The following is a 13632-nucleotide window of genomic DNA, read 5'->3' on the forward strand; positions in this document are numbered from 1 at the left end:
TCCTTTATCAAAAACACCTTTTTTGTGTGTGTGTGTGTGTATATATATATATATATATTCTTGCTCTGTCACCTAGGCTGGAGTGCAGTGACATAATCATGGCTCACTGTAGCCTTGAGCTCTCCCACCTCAGCCTCCTGAATAGCTGGGACTACAGGTGCATGCCACCACATCTGGCTAACTTTTCATTTTATTTGTTTGTTTTCAGATGGAGTCTCACTCTGTCACCAGGGTGGAGTGCAGTGGTGCAGTCTCGACTCACTGCAACCTCTGCCTCCCAGGTTCAAGCGATTCTCCTGCCTCAGCCTCCCAAGTAGCTGGGACTACAGGTGTGTGCCACTACGCCCAGGTAATTTTTTGTATTTTTAGTAGAGATGGGGTTTCACCATATTGGCCAGGCTGGTCTCACACTCCTGACCCTGTGATCTGCCTGCCTCAGCCTCCCAAAGTGCTGGGATTGCAGGCGTGAGCCACCACACCCAGCCAAATTTTGTCTAGAGACAGAGTCTCGCTATGTTGCCCAGGCTGGTCTTGAACACCTGTGTTCAAGTGATCTTCCCACCTTGGCATCCCAAAGTGGCAAATATTTTCTCCTAGTCTGCATCTTATCCTCTCATTTCTTTTTATAGTGTCTTTCACAGAGCAAGTTTTTAGTTTTAATGAAATCCAGCTTATCAATTCTTTCATGGATCATGCTTTTGGTATTGTATCTAAAAAGTTATGGCCATACCCAAGTTCATCTAGATTTTCTCCTATGTTATATGCTAAGACTTTTATAGTTTGCATTTTACATTTAGGTCTATGATCCATTTTGAGTTAATTTTTGTTAAGAGTATAAGGTTTGTGTCTAGATTCTTTTTTTTTTTTTTTTTTTTTTTTGGCATGTGGATGCCCAGTTGTTCAGGTACCATTCATTGACAAGGTTATCTTTTCTCCATTGTATTGGCTTTTCTCCTCTTCTTTGTCAAATATCAGTTGACTGCATTTATGTGGATCTATTTCTGGGTTCCATTGGTCCATTTGTCTATTACTTTGCCAATACTTCACTGTCTTGATTTTTGTAGCTTTATACTAAGTCTTGAAGTTAGGTACTATCAGTCCTCCAACTTTGGTCTCCTATGTCATTGTGTTGGCTATTTCAGATCTTTTGCCTCTCCGTAGAAACTTTAGAAACAGTTTGTTGACATTCACAAAACAACTTGCTAGGATTTTTATTGAGATTGCATTGAATGTATTAGTCAAGTTGGGGAGAATTGACATCTTGACAATATCAAGTCTTCCTTTCCATGAACATGGACTATCTCTCCTTTTATTTAGTTCTTATTTGATTTCTTCCATCAGAGTTTTATACTTTTCCTCACATAGATCATGTACATATTTTGTTACATTTAAACCTAAGTAGTTTATTTTTGGGGAGTATTGTGTTTTTAATTTCAAATTCCACTTGCTCATTGCTGGTATAAAGAAAAGCAATTTACTTTTTTATATTAATCTATATCCTATGAACTTGCTACAATCATTATTAGTTTCAGAAATTTTTCGTTAATTCTTTTGGAATTTCTAAATAGACAGTCATGTCATCTGTGAACAAAGACAGTTTTATTCACATTTCTTTCTTGTCAACTGGCTCCCTCTTAGTTTCTATCAATAGGAGTGCTAAGGGAGACTGGAAAACTGAAAGAAAAGTGACTTTCATTTTCCTCTTTGCTCGCTATGCCTGTCAGTGTTGGCCTGCATCAGTCCAGCCTCAAGCTTCTTTCAGCTCTCCCAGAAACAGACTCATTGTGCCCCCTTAAACATCCAGCACCAATCAGGAAACATCCCATCCTCAGAGGTCTGAGCCTCAGCTCTGTTAGGGCCTTTCTCTGAACTTTTGGTCTAGATAACCCCAACCTCTTCCCTTTGTTTCCCCAGATCCAAAGGTGGTAGCTACTCCTTGCAGATTTTATCTCTGTGTTACCTCAATGTTTCCCTTTGCTTTTTAATTCCTCTGACACTTATTTAATCAACTCCCTGCATTACATTCTAGTGTTACTTTTGTTTTCCTGAGTGAACTCTTATTGATACAAGTAATACTGATTAACTTGATATTTTGATAAATAAAAGGTTTGTGTTGTAGGTAATCAGTAAAAGTGTGGAAATGGAATTATTAACTTCAAATTGATCAAAGGAAAAATGAAATGAGAAATAAATACCAGTTATGATGCCACAAGTATTTCAGGAAATACTTGTATCTGTCATCAAATAGAATATTGGCTGGGCGCGGTGGCTTATGCCTGTAATCCTAGCACTTTGGGAGGCTGAGGCAGGCAGATCACGAGGTCAGGAGATTGAGAGCATCCTGGCTAACATGGTGAAACCCCATCTCTACTAAAAATAAAAATGAGCTGGGCGTGGTGGCGGGCACCTCTAGTCCCAGCTACTTGGGAGGCTGAGGTAGGAGAATGGTGTGAACCCAGGAGGCGGATCTTGCAGTGAGCTGAGATCCGGCCACTGCACTCCAGCCTGGGCGACAGAGCGAGACTCCGTCTCAAGAAAAAAAAAGAATAAAAGTAATTTATTTGATTCTGGTCACAAAATACAGGCAAGAAGCATGGGCAATGCCTGTAACCCCTTGATCACACATCTTCCCAGTCTGTGCTTTTATAGATACCCTTTGTACAACAGCAAGCTCATGCTGCTGTCCCCAAGTGCTTGTTCACATTCTAACAGCTGCAAAGTATAGTATATGACCAGTTGGGAATTAAACAGATGCCTACTCACAAAATAGGGCCCCTCTAATTAGTGTTCCAGCTCCCTTTTGCTGATATTGAAACTGAAGTAACTGGTTGCTCTGTTGGTCACAGATGAATTATGCCTGCACAATTCTTTGAGTGCTTTAAGTAACCTTATTGAAAGGCAATGACTAAGACCCTTTCCTTGCTCCCAAGCTTCCTAAATCCCAGGCTGCCTGTGGCACCGGGACTGCTACCGCTGGGTCCCCACATTCCAGGTCCACGATGGAGGAAGGGCAGGACAGGCCAAGCATGAGGAATAAACAGTCTTTACTGGACTCAGGCCAGGAGTCCATGGGCCTTGAGGACCTCTCTGTATTTGTCAGTTTTCTTCTCCACATTATTTTCGGCCTGTCTCCGTAGCTTCAGGAGTTGTTTCTTCTGGTCGTGGATCTTGGTTTTCTCCTTCCCCTTCTCCTCCAGGGTGGCTGTCACGGTCTGGCACTTTCAGCCAATCTCGTGAGCCAGGCACCCCAGGTAGGCGAACTTTCTCATAGGCTTCAGACGCACAACCTCGAGGGTAACAGAAAGCACCATCCACTTTTTCCTGTCACAGGGCGGTGGGGCGCCACCGAGCACCTAGCGGCTGGTCCTAGGCGGCCTGACTGGCTGCTGTTGTGGGGCAGCCCGCCTCGCAAGCTCTGCCAGAAGACGTGGGGCTTTGGCAAGGGCTGATGTTCATCCACTTGTGGAGGAAAGCCAGGTACTTCAACTTGTTTCTGTAGAAATTTCCAGAAATGTTGATGCCCTCGCAGTGTACGACCACCACCTTCTGGCCCAGCAGTACCTGCTTAGCCACGATGGCTGCCAGGCGGCCCAGGAGGTGACCTTGGCCAGCAAGCAGTAGAAACTGCCCCTCCGCCATCTTCAGCAGCCGCCTAGAAGAGATTGAATTATAAATCAGAAATTTCCGATGAAAAAATATCAATTAATACTATTTCTTCACAAGTTTTTCCAAAAACAGAAGAAAATGAGCTCTTCCAAGCCCATTCAAGGATGTAGTACTACTCAGATACCAAATCAGACAAACACAATACAAGAAAACTAGACTATTTCTTATGAATATAGACCCAGAAATTCTCCACAAATTACCATGAATTCAACAACAAATAAAAAGGGTTGTATACCATGACCAAGTGGGATTTATCCTAGGAAGGCAAGATTGAGTTAATATAAGAAATAAAATTAATGTAGTACATCCTATCCATAAAGGACAAAAACCACATGGTCATCTTAACAGACACAGAAAAGACATTTGACAAAATTCAACATCTCTTCATGATAAAAACATTTAATAAACCAGGAAGATAAAAGGACTTAACCTGATAAAAGTCAACAAGCATCTACAAAAAACCCACAACTAATATCATGCTTTTTGGTAAAAAATGAATGATTACTCTCTCTAATATTAGGAATAAGACAAGAATACCTACTCTTACCGTTTCTATTCATCATTGTACTGGACATTCTAACCAGTGTAATTAGGCACGAAGATGAATGTAGTATGTAGATGAATGAATGAATGTAAAAGGCATACAGACTGGAGAGAAAAACAAAACCATCTCTATTTGTAGGTGACCTTATATCTAAAATATCCTAAGGAATTCACTAAAAAATCTATTAGAACTAATACAGGAGTTCAACAAGGTTGCAGAATACAGTTGTATTTCTATACACTTGCAATGAACAATCTAAGAACAAAAGTAAGAACATAATTTCATTTGCAATAGCATCAAAAAGAATAAAATAATTAGAAATATACGTAGCAAGATGTACAAAACATGTACTCTAGAGCCGGGTGCGGTGGCTCACGTGTGTAATCCCAGCACTGTGGGAAGCCCAGGCGGGCAGATTGTCTGAGGTCAGGAGTTTGAGACCAGCCTGGCCAACACGGTGAAACCCTGTCTCCACAAAAGTAGAAAAATTAGCCTGGCATGATGGCGGGTGCCTGTAATCCCAGCTACTCGGGAGGCTGAGGTAGGAGAATCACTTGAACCTGGGAGGCGGAGGTTACAGTGAGCCGAGATCGTGTCATTGTACTCCAGCCTGGGTGACAGAGCAAGACTCCATCTCAAAAAAAATAAATAAATAAAATGAAAAACATGTACTCTAAAAACTACAAAACATTGCTGAAATAAATTTTAAAAGACTTAAATAAATGGAAAGACATTCGCGTTTATGGATTGGAAGACTAAATATTATTTAGATAGCAATACTCCTCAAAATGATCATCAGATTTAATGCAATCCCCACCAAAATTTCACCTGGTTTCTTCCCAGAAATTAGCAAACTGATTACAAAAGTCATATGAAAATTCAAGGGACCCAAAATAGGCAAGACAATTTTAAGAAAGAAGAGCAATGTTAGACAACTCACACTCCTTGAGTTCCAAACTTACTACAAAGCTACAGCACTCAAGACAGTGTGGTATTAGCCGGGCGCGGTGGCTCACGCCTGTAATCCCAGCACTTTGGGAGGCCGAGGCGGGTGGATCACAAGGTCAGGAGATCGAGACCACGGTGAAACCCCGTCTCTACTAAAAATACAAAAAATTAGCCGGGCGCGGTTGTGGGCGCCTGTAGTCTCAGCTACTCGGGAGGCTGAGGCAGGAGAATGGCGTGAACCCGGGAGGCGGAGCTTGCAGTGAGCCGAGATCGCGCCACTGCACTCCAGCCTGGGCGACAGAGCGAGACTCCATCTCAAAAAAAAAAAACAAAAAACAAACAAACAAACAAAAAAAGACAGTGTGGTATTAACATAAGGCTAGACATTATACACCAATAAAATATAATTGAGAGTCTATAAATTAAATCCTCACTTTTACCAAGAATTGTTTTTTGACAAAGTTGCCAAGAAAATTCAATGGGAAAAGAATAATCTTTTCAGCAAATTATGCTGGGACAACTGGCCATCCACAAGCAAAAGAATGAGGTTGGACCTCCCACTTCATAATATATACAAAAACTAACTCGAAGTGGATCAGAGACCTAAATGTAAGAGCCAAAACTATAAAACTCTTAAATATTACATTAAAAACACAAGCAACAAAAGAAAAAATAAATTGGATTTCATTATAGTTAAAAGCTTTTGTGCTGCAAGGAATACTACTAAAAATGTGAGAAGACAACCCACAGAATGGGAGAAAATATTTGTAAATCATTATGTCTGATAAAGAACTTCTATCCAGAATATATAAAGAACTCTTACAACTCAATAATAAAATACCTAATTTTTTGTTTTTGTTTGTTTGTTTGTTTTATTTTCTTATCGACCAGGCTGGAATGCAGTGGTGCAATCACTGCAGTCTCAACCTCCTGGGCTCAAGTGATCCTTCTGCCTAAGCCTCCTGAGAAGCTGGGACCACAGGTGCACACTAACATGCTCAGCTAATTTTTAAATTTTTAGTAGAGATGAGGTCTTGCTATGTTGCCTAGTCTGTAGGCTGGTCTTGAACTCGTGGCCTCAAGATATCCTCTCATCTCCTAAAGTGTTGAGGTTACAGGAGTGAGCTACCATGCCTGGTCCCAGTTTTTTTAATGGGCAAATAATTTGAATAGACATTCTCTCAAGAAGATAGATAGATTGCTAATAAGCACATGAAAAGATGCTTGACATCATTAGCCAGCAGGGAAATGCAAATCAAAACCATAATAAAATACAATTTCATTCCCAGTAGGATTGCTGTGGTCAAAAGGACAGATAGTAACAAGTGCTTGTGAGAATGTGGAGAAATTGAAACCCTTATAAAATACTAGAGGGATTTTAAATGGTGAATCTGCATTGGAAAACAGCCTGGTAGTTCCTCAAAAGGTTAAACAGTTGCTATATGACCCAACAGTTCCACTCCTCGGTACGTACTCAGAAGAAATAAAAATACATGCCTACACAAAAGCTTTTACATAAATGTTCATAGCATTATTCATAAGAGCCCCAAAGTGGAAAGAACCCAAATGTCTGTAAACTGATAAATGGATGAATAAAATGTGGTATCATTATACAATGGGATATTATTTAACAATAAAATGAAATGAAGTACTATACTGGTACATGCTATACATAGATGATCCTTGAAAACAGGCTAAGCATGGCCAGGCATAGTGGCTCACACCTGTAATCCCAGCACTTTGGGAGGCTGAGGTGGGTGGATCACCTGGGGTCAGCAGTTCGCAACCAGCCTGGCCAACATGGTGAAACCCCACTCTACTAAAAATACAAAAAAAAAAAAAAAAAAATTAGTCAAGCATGGTGACTGGTGCCTATAATCTCAGCTACTTGGAAGAGTGAGGCAGGAGAATTGCTTGAACCTGAGATGCGGAGGTTGTGGTGAGCCGAGATCATGCCACTGCACTCCAGCCCGGGTGACAGAGCAGGACTCCATCTCAAAAAAAAAAAAAAAAAAAGAAAGACAAGAAAAGAGGCTAAGTGAACAAAGCTAGTCTTCAAAACCACCTATTGTGTGATAACGTGTCTATGAATTGCCCAGAATAGGTAATTCTATAGACAGAAAGTAGATTAGAGGTTGCCTTGGGCTGGGGAGCTCACTGAAAGTTGGGAAATGGGTAGTGATTGCTAATGGATGCAGAGTTTTTTTGGGGGTGATAAAAATGTTCTAGAACTAATTGTAGTGCACAACTCTGTGAATATACTAAAAGCCATTGAATCTACACTTTAAATTGGTGTGATAGTTAATACTATCAACTTGATTGGATTGAAGGATGCAAAGTGTTGTTCCTGGGTGTGTCTGTGAGGGTGTTACCAAAGGAGATTAATAATTGAGCCGGTGAACCAGGAGAGGCAGACCCAACCTCAGTCTGGATGGGCACCATCTAATCAGCTGCCAACACGGCTGGGATAAAAGGATAGGAACGTGGAAGGAACAGACTGACCAAGTCTTCTGGCCTCCATCTTTCTCTCGTGCTGGATGCTTCCTGCCCTTGAACATTGGACTCCAAGTTCTTCAGCTTTTGGACTCTTGGACTTATGCCAGTGGTTTGCCAGGGGCTTTTGGGCCTTTGGCCACAGACTGAAGTCTGCATTGTTGGCTTCTCTACTGTTTTTTGTTTTTTTTTTTGTTTTTGTTTTTTTTTGACGTTGAATCTCGCTCTATCACCCAGGCTGGAGTGCAGTGGCTTGATCTCGGCTCACTGCAAACTCTGCCTCTCATGTTCAAGTAATTCTTCTGCCTCAGCCTCCCAAGTAGCTGGGATTACAGGCACCCATCATGCCTGGCTAATTTTTGTATTTTTAGTAGAGATGGGGTTTCACCATGTTGCCGAGGCTGGTCTTGAACTGTTGACCTCAAGTGATCTGCCCGCCTCGGCCTCCCAAGGTGCTAGGATTGCAGACTTGAGCCATCATGCCTGGCTGGCTTTCCTACTTTTGAGGTTTTGGAACTTGGACTGGCTTCCATGCTCCTCAGCTTGCAGATGGCCCATTGTTGGACTTCACCTTGTGATAGTGTGAGTCAATACTCCTTAGTAAACTTCCTTTCATATATACATCTATCCTATTAGCCCTGTCCCTCTAGAGAACCCTGATATAATGGGTAAGTTGTTTGATTTGTGAATTAGATATTCTTTTGTTTTTTGGAGACAGGGTCTTGCTGTGTTGCTCAGGTTGGCCTAGAACTCCTGGGCTCAAGGGATCATCCTGCATCAGCCTGCTGAGTAGCTGGGACTTAAAGTCACATGCCACTACACCAGACTTATATAAATTATATATTGATAATACTACTATTTTTTTAAAAAAATGAAAGGAACAGAGCACATAGCTTCCAACCTAGATGAGGGGAAAAAAAAATAGGCAAAGGGCCAGGCGCAGTGGCTTATGTCTGTAATACCAGCACTTTGGGAGGCTGAGGCAGGTGGATCACTCCCGGGTCTGTCCCGCAGACCCTGGCCGATGGATGAAATGAGTACTCAGACAAAGGTATGCAGTGTAAGAGCAGCTAGGTGACTGCCTGGCTCTAGTGGCCAGACAGCAGCCCTGAGAAGCTGGAGCTGCTTGCTTTTATTCAGTGCAGGCACAATGCCGAAAACCTGGAGCCAACACAACCTGTAGGTAATTAACATTTATTGTTCCCCTTTCAGGGAAAGTCTGGCCTGTGGATAATCAAAGGTCAGTTCCTGGTCAACATAAGTAAACAAGACTGTTTAAGATAAATTCCCCCACACTCCCTTACACCTACTCCTTGCCCTCTGCCTGAGGGTTACAGAACAGCTGCCTTCAGCTATTCTCCCCCAGAGGTCTGCAGAACCTTCTGACCTTTCAGAAAATTTGCGTCCTTTCCGTATAGTTTTTCCCACAACTCTGATGATCCCCCACAGATCCCTTGAGCCAGGAGTCAAGACCAGCCTGGGCAACATAGTGAGATTCCGTCTTTACAAAAAATGTTTCAAAAATTAGCCAGGCATGTGGGTACACATCTGTGGTCCCAACTACTTGGGAGGCTGAGGTGAGGTGGGAAGATCACTTGAGCCCAGGAGGTCGAGGCTGCAGTGAGCCAAGATCATGCCATTGTACTCCAGCCTGGGTGACAGAGTGAGACCCTATCCAAAACAAAAAACAAAAAAAACTAAAGAAAGAAAAAAAAAGATGAAATGATTAAAACAAAACAAAATCCAGAGGGGAGACAAAAGAAACAGAAGTTGAATAAATAGAAAGCATAAAATGTTAGATATAAATGCAAATATATTTATATATATATATAAAATAAGTGTAAATTGATTAAATTTTTTAGATAATGACATGCCACACTGGTTAAAATTTTGAAAGCACAACTATATACTATCTAGAAAACACATTTAAAATACAGGAATACAGAAACTTGAAAAGGATGGAAATATATTTAAAAATGGTAACTCAATATGAGTGGTGTAAAAATTTGAGTATAGTTGTTTGTCTCCATCAAATCTCTTGTTGAAATTTGATTGCCAGTTTAGCAATGTTTGGAGATGGATGTAGTGGGAGGTGTTTGGGTCATGGGGGCAGATCTCTCATGAATAGATTAATGAGTGGGGAGAAAGACGAGTGAGCAAGTTCTCACTCTATTCATTCCTGCAAAAGTTGGTTGTTAAAGATAGCTTAGCACCTTCTCTCTTTCTCTCCCTATCTCTCTCTTGATTTCCCACTGTGTGGTCTCTGCACACACACCGACTTCCCTTCCCCTTCTGCCATGAGTGGAAGCAGCCTGAGGCCTTCACCAGATGCAGATGCCCAATCTTAAACTCTTGAACTTTTCCAGCCATCAGAATCATGAGCCAAATCAACCTTTTTTTCTTTATAAATTACCCAGCCTCAGGTATTCCTTTATAACAACACAAAAATGGATGAAGACAAGCTGTTAACACAATATTAACATCACACAAATTAGAGTTTACATTAAAAATTATTAAAGATAAAAAGGTCATTTCATAATGTTCAAAGACTCCATTTACAGAAAGATAATTTCAAAATTGTATGCAATTATTTATCTTTCTTATGATCTAATTCTGTCAACAATAGCAGGAATGTTTGCCTATTTCGTTCACTGCTATATCCCCTAGCAAGTAGAACAGTGTCTGGCACTCAGAAAGCTCTCTCTCTCTCAGGCTGGTCTCAAACTCCTAGGATCAAGCAATCTGCCCACGTCTTAATATACCTTTAATGAATAAATGAATAAGTAGTTCCAGTACACCTAAAATAGCAAGTGACAGAATAATGAGGTGTATATATAAATTCATAATTATGGTAGGAGACTTATAAATCAATAAGGATACAAAAGATTTGAATAGCATGATTAACATTCATGACCTAGGAGACATACAGAAAACACAGTAGCCAACAATAAAGCATGCAAATAAACATTCACAGAAATTGACATATACTGGACTACACAATTCTCAACAAATGTAAAAGAACTCAAATCAAATAGGACAAGCTCTCCGACAATGATGTAATAAAGCCAGAAATCAGTAATAAAGAGATAACTAGAATAAATGCAAATGTTTGAAAAAGAAGAAATTGCTAACAACCCTATAGTTCAAAGCAGAAATCATAATGTAACTAGAACATATGTATAATAATGGAATAATATTCTATTGTCTGAATGTACTACAGTTTATTTTACCCATTCACCTACAGAAGGATATCTTGGTTGCATCTAAATTTTGGCAACTAAGGATAAACCTGCTACAAACACCCAAGTGCAGGTTTTTGTGTGAACATAGTTTTCAACTCATTTGAAGCGTGATTGCTGAATTGTATGGCACGAGTATGTTTCGTTTGGTAAGAAATTGCCAAACTGTCTTCCAAAGTAGCTGTACTATTTGACATTTCCATCAACAGTGAATGAGAGTTCCTGTTGCTCCACATCTGATTTGGGCCATTCTAATAGGTATGTAGTGGCATCTCATTGCTGTTTTAATTTTCAACACCCTAAAGATATATGACATGGAGCATCTTTTCATATGTTTATTTGCCAATCTGTATATCTTCTTTGGTGAGGTGTCTGTTCAGGGCTGCTGCCCATTTTTTAATTCGGTTGTTTTCTTATCATTGAGTTTTAAGAGTTCTTTGTATATTTTGGATACTAGTCCCTTATCAGTTATGTCTTTTGCAAATATTTTTTCCCTGTCTGAATCTGTCTTCTCATTCTCTTGAAGGACTCAATATTTTTAAGATGACAATTCTCCTTGGATAATTTAGACAATTCTATAAAGATTGATCTGTAGATGCAATGCAATCCATACCAAAATCCCAGAAAGATCTTTTGTGAAAATTGTCATGCTTACCCTAAAATTTATATGGAAAGACAAAGATCCCATAACAGCCAAAATAAATTTGAAAAAGAAGAAATTCAGATGATTTACCTCATCCCATTTCACAGCTTAGTATAAAGCCTCAATAATAAAAGACTACAGTACTGGGGTAAAACTAGGCATATAGATTAATGAAACAAATTTGAGAGTCTGGACATAAACCATTATACTTCTGGTCAATTGATTTTTGACAAAGTTGCCAAGGCAATTCAATAGTGGAAAGGGTGGTCTAATCAAGAAATGGTGCTAAGACCACTGCATATCCATAAACAAAATATAGACCCTTGTCACACACAAAAATTAACTCATAATGGATCACACACCTAAATTGTATTAGTCTGTTTTCACACTGCTGATAAAGACCTACCTGAGACTGGGTAATTTATAAAGAAAAAGAGGTTTAATGGACTCACAGTTCCACGTGGCTGGGGAGGCCTCACAATCATGGCAGAAGGTGAAAGCCACGTCTCACATGGTGGCAGGCAAAGAGGAAATGAGAGAGCCAAGTGAAAGGGGCTTTCCCTTATAAAATCATCAGATCTCATGAGATTTATTCACTACCAGGAGAACAGTATGGGGAAACCACCCCCATGATTCAATTATCTCCCACCGGGTCCCTCCCAAAACACATGAGAATTATGGGAGCTACCATGAGATTTGGTGGGAACACAGCCAAACTACATAATAAATGTAAAAGCTAAAACTATAAAACTTCTAGGAAAAATTCTTCGTGCTTTGGCTGAGGCAAAGCATTCTTAGATATAACACTAAAACATGACCCATAAAATTAAAAATTAATAAATTGGACTATATAAGAAATTTTAAATTTGTACAGACCAGTTCTCTGGGCGCATGGACCCACCCAGTTCTTCCCTGTTTCTTGCTTGTAAGAATAACTTGGAATGTGCTGGGAATGTAACATCCTCAAGAATAACTTGGAATGTACTGGAATGTAACATCCTGAGACAAGGAGGAACTGCCTGAAACAGCCCAGGCCTTGTTCCTGTCCCTCCTGGGGAATGGAACATCTTGAGTAGGGAGGAACTGCCTGGAATAGCCCAAGAGTTGTTCCTGTCTCCCCTGGAAGCAGTACATTTTTGAAAGCATTGCCCAGCAAGACATATGACCATGAGATATGTAACACAGAGCTACCTTTTGGGGTCCCTCAGCTGTGGTACAAGTGGGGCACATGCAGCAGAGACTACATCTGCCCCAGGCAGCTTTCTTGAGGCTTGGCATATCAGCTCACAGTGGACCCCAGGCTTCTGCCGTTCCTTGCTGCCTATCTGTGAGGAGTAATTCTGCATCATGTAACTTGCATATAAGTGCATTCTGCCTCACCAGACTGACACAAGTTGGTAAGCAGTGCACAGTGAACCTGCTTCACAAAACTGGCGCAGTGAGCAGCATCTGGTCTGACAAAACCATGGATTATTGTCAACATGGGAGGGGCGATACCCCCCAGTACCTGGCCCAGGGTGGAGAGATCAGCTTGGGGGTTCAGGAGCTGAAAATGCAAATAGATGATTTATGGGAAAGGAAGAGCGATGAGTAGGACATAGATTGCTAACCCTGCCCCAGCCCCACAGATGTGAGTGAGCTGGCTTCATGGATTGAAGCAAAGAAAGAGCAATGTTGTGTCAATCAAGAAAAATGACGAAACAAGTGTCAATCATTTTAGGAGGTTTATTTGCCAAAGTTAAAGACATGTGCCCATGACACAGTCTCAGGACGTCCTGACGACACGTACCCAAGGTGGCTGGGGCACAGCTTGGCTTTATATATTTCAGGGAGACATGAGATATCAATCAATATATGTAAGAAGTACATTGGTTCTGTCCAGAAAGGTGGGACAACTCGAAGCAAGGAGGGGGCTTCCAGGTCATAGGTAGGTGAGAGATAAATTGTTGCATTCTTTGAGTTTCTGATGAGCCTTTCCAAAGGAGGCAATCAGAATATGCACCTATCTCAGCGAGCAGAGGGGTGACTTTGAATAGAATGGGAGGCAGGTTTGTCCCGAGCAGTTCCCAGCTTGACTTTTCCCTTAGCTTAGTAATTTT

General features: G+C 40.8%; 1 pseudogene; it reads right to left on the bottom strand.

Annotated features, from left to right (window-relative positions):
- Positions 1-2575: 2575 nt before the first annotated feature.
- LOC105474086 (large ribosomal subunit protein uL13 pseudogene) lies at positions 2576-3842 on the bottom strand (annotated as a pseudogene).
- Between the last annotated feature and the right edge of the window lie 9790 nt (positions 3843-13632).

Source organism: Macaca nemestrina, chromosome 10, assembly GCF_043159975.1.
Source record: "Macaca nemestrina isolate mMacNem1 chromosome 10, mMacNem.hap1, whole genome shotgun sequence".
NCBI lineage: Eukaryota > Metazoa > Chordata > Mammalia > Primates > Cercopithecidae > Macaca > Macaca nemestrina.